The sequence below is a fragment of the Globicephala melas genome, chromosome 14 (genome assembly GCF_963455315.2).
Source record: "Globicephala melas chromosome 14, mGloMel1.2, whole genome shotgun sequence".
Classification (NCBI taxonomy): domain Eukaryota; kingdom Metazoa; phylum Chordata; class Mammalia; order Artiodactyla; family Delphinidae; genus Globicephala; species Globicephala melas.
Window position 1 is genome coordinate 53,275,758 of NC_083327.1, and position 5,367 is coordinate 53,281,124.

At 39.9% G+C, this 5,367-nt stretch overlaps 1 pseudogene; it reads right to left on the reverse strand.

Annotated features, from left to right (window-relative positions):
* Positions 1-210: 210 nt before the first annotated feature.
* Positions 211-3,962, reverse strand: LOC115851471 (RCC1 and BTB domain-containing protein 1 pseudogene; annotated as a pseudogene).
* Between the last annotated feature and the right edge of the window lie 1,405 nt (positions 3,963-5,367).

Consider the following 5,367-nt stretch of genomic DNA (forward strand, 5'->3'; position numbering starts at 1 on the left):
GTTCATCTAAGCATGCAAAATTTGCCACCTGAAAATGGTCTTTCTTTCCCACATCACAAACTAGAAGTAGATAAATTGCTTTTCTTGCTGAGTTAAATTTAATTTTTGTAGCAACAAAACAACCAGTTTTTGTTCTGTTTCCAATGAAGTAAGTTATTTTGCCATCAAATAACTGTAGGACATTTTGCTTTTTTTTTTTTTTTTTTTAACAGATTGCTTTATTTATTAATATGTCACTCTAAACATTACATATATACAACCTATATAACTAGCGTATCAAACCTTGTTCCAGTAGGAAGTTCAAGAGTACATTTTAGGGCTATGTGAAGAAATACCAATACTTTGGCTTTCACTATTATATCAGATGAAAAAAACAATTCAAAGAATAGTTTTCATCTCCTGCTATGATTAACAACAAAACCAAGTAGAAAAATAAGAGAGCCTATTTTTAAAAAAAAACCAACACAAGATACTCAAGTACTTTCTGAGAGACTTTTTTCTGTTCTCTTCACTGAAAATATAGTCATACAAATTACTCAGTAATCTAATATGAGAAGTGGTTCTTCACCTATTGGGAACTCAGTAAATATTTGTTTAGTGAATGAACTATCTATGGAAATGGATCTATGTTAATTTGTGCTTTTTTAAAGTTTTTTTTCAAGTAAGAGCAATAGTAAACTTACTGAAGTTCTTGTTTTGTCCAGATCATAAGCCTATAGACAGTGACTGTTAGAAACACTACCCATCATAGCTAATAATCAAATTAATGTACATTTATCAACCTAGTAAGAAAATTCTATTGTGTTGCAGAGCTAATTCTAACCTAATAACTCATTGGGCTTCAATCACTTGCAACATGGTAAAGAAAAGGGGGCTGAGACTTCCGGGTTTATTTCATCTATCAATGAATTTCCATCTTTGGGCCCTCACCCCCCCAATATACACTTAGAAACATTGCTAAAAACAGTAGCTGCAGCATCTCTTCACCCTCTTTTTAATTGGGGTCTGAAAATGGATTCGGTCTCTAAATTCAGAGGGAGGACCTTCCAAACATGACACAGTTCACTAAAGGAGCCCCCACAAATGGAAATGAGTCCGTGGGCCAGAGAGCAGAACAAAGCTTTGTCCTTGAAGCAAGCTCAACGGGCACATGTGATAAAACTCAGAGTTGAACACTCTTACTTCCCAAAGTCACATTTCATAGCCAGACCAAAAAAACACCCTCATAATTTAGATCCTTTTTCAAAGTTACCTAACACAATTAAAAGGAAAGGAAAATCAAACGTGCAAGCTGGTGACATTTCAAATAAGCAAAATTTGTGACAGCATTTGGCAGAGATAAAAATCGATTAAAAACAAATTCTATTAAGTCCTGTAAGAAACTTGGTTTTAAGAACGACTTATTTGAGTCGGACGTAGCAGATCTGATGATTCAGCAACCACAATTCAGGAAGGCAAGAGTACATTGAATATATCACTATTTTCCTCTTATATGATTAGCATTTATAGGAGAAAAGGTGGAGGGATTTAAATTTGGGTTCTCAAATTTAACCTTAAGAAAACGCTGTTAGTAGTGGAGACTCTGAGTTATAAAATATCCACTTTCACCCAAATGAAGTTTCTTTCATTATCAAGTTTTCACAGATAGTTCTACATTACGACTCTTTACGTACTTAAGTCTTAAGAGAAACCCCGACTAACCTAGAAATTCATCTTCACATAATCATTTCAATAGGCTTATGTTAAACTGAATATTATTTTGAAGTTAAAAAAGTCATCAATAATGCAAATACACAAACAAAAGCCTCAGACAATCTTAACTATTCCTTCACAGTGAAGCTACTGAACTAGCAACTAATGCAGCCCTTCAACAAGCCCCCAAGTCAGCATCTGTCATTCCCAGTGGGGCCTCTACACCTCTCACAGTTGGCACCCTATCCCAACCCCTGGCGTCAAAAGGGTTGTCGATATGCAAGCCAGGAGACTTGCCGCAAAGCCCCCTTTCCAACTTCAGGAGTTCCTCTAATCAAAACCAAACCAAACAAAAATCAAACAACCAGCTAGACTTTCACCCTTGTACAATGTCCCAGCCAAACGTTAAGGTCACATTTAAAATATACACATCTGGAAATAAGGGTTGTTTAAAATGGGTTCAGGGAAAGCCGTACACCCTTCCTGTATCCTTACACAGAGAACTGTATCTCCATGTGAGCAAATCAACCTGATGGGCTCTTTTACCTGCAGAATTACATCACCCATAGAGCACAAACGACACACCATCACCAGCAGCCCCAGAGCACTCACACAAAACCCAGCAGTCTTGGGCTTCAGTTCTTAAAGGCTCCACATTTACTGGCTTTAGCAATGAATTCCTTTAGCAGAGGGCCATCCATTTGCCAAAATGCTGCAGTCTGTGTAACTTCTGTCAAATGATTGATGCAAAACTTAAAGCAGAATTCTTCTAAATCCTCTGCATCATATCTGACCGCGGCAGAGAACAATGAAAAGGCATTCTCCATGGTGATTCCTCGCTTGATAATGTGCTGACAAAGTTTCTTCAATCTGTTTTCACAGTACGATGTCGCCAAATCCAAAAGACCTATGGCATCTTCAGGCGGCAGATCCACTGTATCTGTGTAGAGGTACTGGAGAAAGGCACGGTACACTGGGTAGGAAAACTGGTCTATTTCTATCACCTCCTTCATGTCCTCATTCCAGTAAGACTGGAACATGGATCGAAAGTGCTCACACCTGATTTTCAAAACAGCTTTATGGACATGGATATATTTCCCATCAATTCGAAACTTCAGATCGGCAGTTTCCGGACTGTCAAATTCTTTCTTCAGTGACTCTGCAACTGTTAAAAAGTCTTCATGCTCTATAGACAGGAGGCGCCAGGTGACGGCGGGCGTGGCGAAGCAGGCGAACAGGTCGTCGGTGGAGGAGAAGTGGGTGAGGTGAGGCAGGGTCACCGACTGGCCCCGGCACTGGCCCCACATGTACACGTGCCCTCCCTGCGTCTTGGCTGCAGACGTGTGGGCAGAGTGGCAGGCCGCAATCTCTATTACCCTTTCTTTCTCCACCATGATGTGTGCTGGGCTTAGCAGGTTATTTTTATTGCCAGTTCCCAGCTGCCCATATGTGTTAGCTCCCCAGGCATAGAGCAAGCCCTCATCAGTTAGTGCTAGAGTATGTGCATAGCCGCAGACAATCTGGTTCACACAAACGCTGTGCAAAGCTGCCACTCTCACGGGGGTCAGCTGATTGCCGTTGTTTCCCAAGCCTAGCTGACCATTGCCGTTGTAGCCCCAGCCGTATACCTCACCATTGTCCAGAACAGCCATGGACGAGGTCTGACCGCAGGCAATGCCAACCACCCTCTTAATATGTAAACAGTTTGTAACTTTGCGAGGAGTTGGTTGATTTGCTGTAGATCCTGATCCCACCTGGCCACAGTTGTTATAGCCCCAAGCAAACACCTTCGGTGCTGAGAAGAACATGCGGTCCACTCCCATAACTAAGGCTCTTAATCTTCTTTCCACATAAGGCTTCCAGCTTTTTGGGCACAAGTGTACTCTGGTTATCTCCAGTTCCTAGACAGTTACTGTAGTTCAGTCCAAATACAAAGACCTCGTCATTGTCAGTAACATACAGTGCTTCGTTGGCTGAGGTGCCGAAGACACAAGCCTTCCGAATAGATGCAATTTCTTGAGGTGAGAGCAGAGTGAAGATTGGCCACTTTCCTACATCCACCATGACTCTGGTTTCAAGTAATTCCTAAAAATAAGCCGACATCTCTGTTTTGGTTAAATGGATCGCTCACTTGCCCCAGCAACGTGTCCAATCCTTCCTCTACCTTCAAACCTGTGCCTTTTCCTGGGAGGCCAGCCGCGGCCGCGCGCCGTCCATGTAGGCCCAGCAGCCGGGAGCGCCGGGAGGACCTCGCAAGCGTTGCGGGACCCAGCGAGTGGCGGGCTTAAAGCTGCTTTTTTTTTTTTTTTTTTTTTTAAACCAGGTGGCAATGCATTTAAATAATGCCACCCCTAACTCCAGAGTCAAGAACCAGTGATTTCCAAAATGCATCTAATTTTCTTAAACTCTGTATTTCCTCACCAATAAAATTGAAAATAATACCTTGCTATCTCATAGGGGTAGCTATGTTAAAATATATAATGACTCTACCAGCCTCCATCCAAAGTTTGTGTGTGTTAAGTTACAGGGATAGGTTTTTATTAATATATCCCTTTGCTTTAGAGGGAATGTACTTAGTGAAAACTGTTATTTGCCTAAGAGAGTTTTCCTCTATGTATAAGCAATTAGAATTGAATCTGGGGCTTTGGGCTGTTGTTTCATCATCTTCATTAATTAACAGTGTAAAGTTAACTACTTTGTCTAATTTGAGTTATCAAACAAGTAGACTGGCCAGATTAATTAAAAGCAAAACAAACAAAAAGTGATTATACCTAGTTAATTGTAGTTCTAATCAATTCAATAAGTAAGTTAAATAGTCAAAAGTATTTGTGTTTTTACACACATCTTAGATCAGTGAGGATGATTTTGCTGACTTACTAGTGATTGTATGAAAGTAGCAGGTCTGAAGATATTGTTCAGCCATAAATCTATAGGTTTTCTGCTGCTGCAAAAGTTAAAATGCATTTGGCATGGAGAGAAACTTCTCTACCCTAAGCCAGGCAGGACAGTGAAGGTGATGTGAGAAGAAAAGTTCAGGAGATGAAGTCAAGAAGCTAAACTAGGTGTTCTGTTAAGTTTGGACCACACAGTTAACTAAACAGTTAACTAACAGTTAACTAAAATCATTCTTTTGGAAAAGGAGCTTATATTCAGTATCAGCTCAACACCCTCTCTTTAGCAACACTTGATTGGTTTTGCCCTTTAAGTTCTTAACAAGATAAGTGTCTTTTATATTGAGCATAAGTGAAATCCAGGCTAGTTAAGTAACTTTTTCTTTCTAGTAGCTTTGCCTTAGACTTCATTATTCCAAGACTCTTTCTGTCTCGATTTTCTTGTCAATTTGAGTATTCCTTTCTCTGTTAAACCCTACCAGGGAAAGAGCTTCCAATTTCTCCCAGCAAGACCATTTGTCTTACTGACTAAAATTTCAGATCAAAGATACAAGATTACGAGATCAGAAGTTTGTGTCCTTTTTATACTTCCTTGCATTATGCTCCTCAAGAAAGTTGAACTGTATCACCTAGTAATAAATCTAAATTTTATCGGTGGGGATCTCTGACCTTTTAGTGACCAGCAGATTTCTATATCTCACTTAACTCTTCACCCGTGGAAAAGAATAATATGTGATAGATAGTGTTAAAATGAGTGGAGTTTTCTAAGCAATTGAATTTGAAT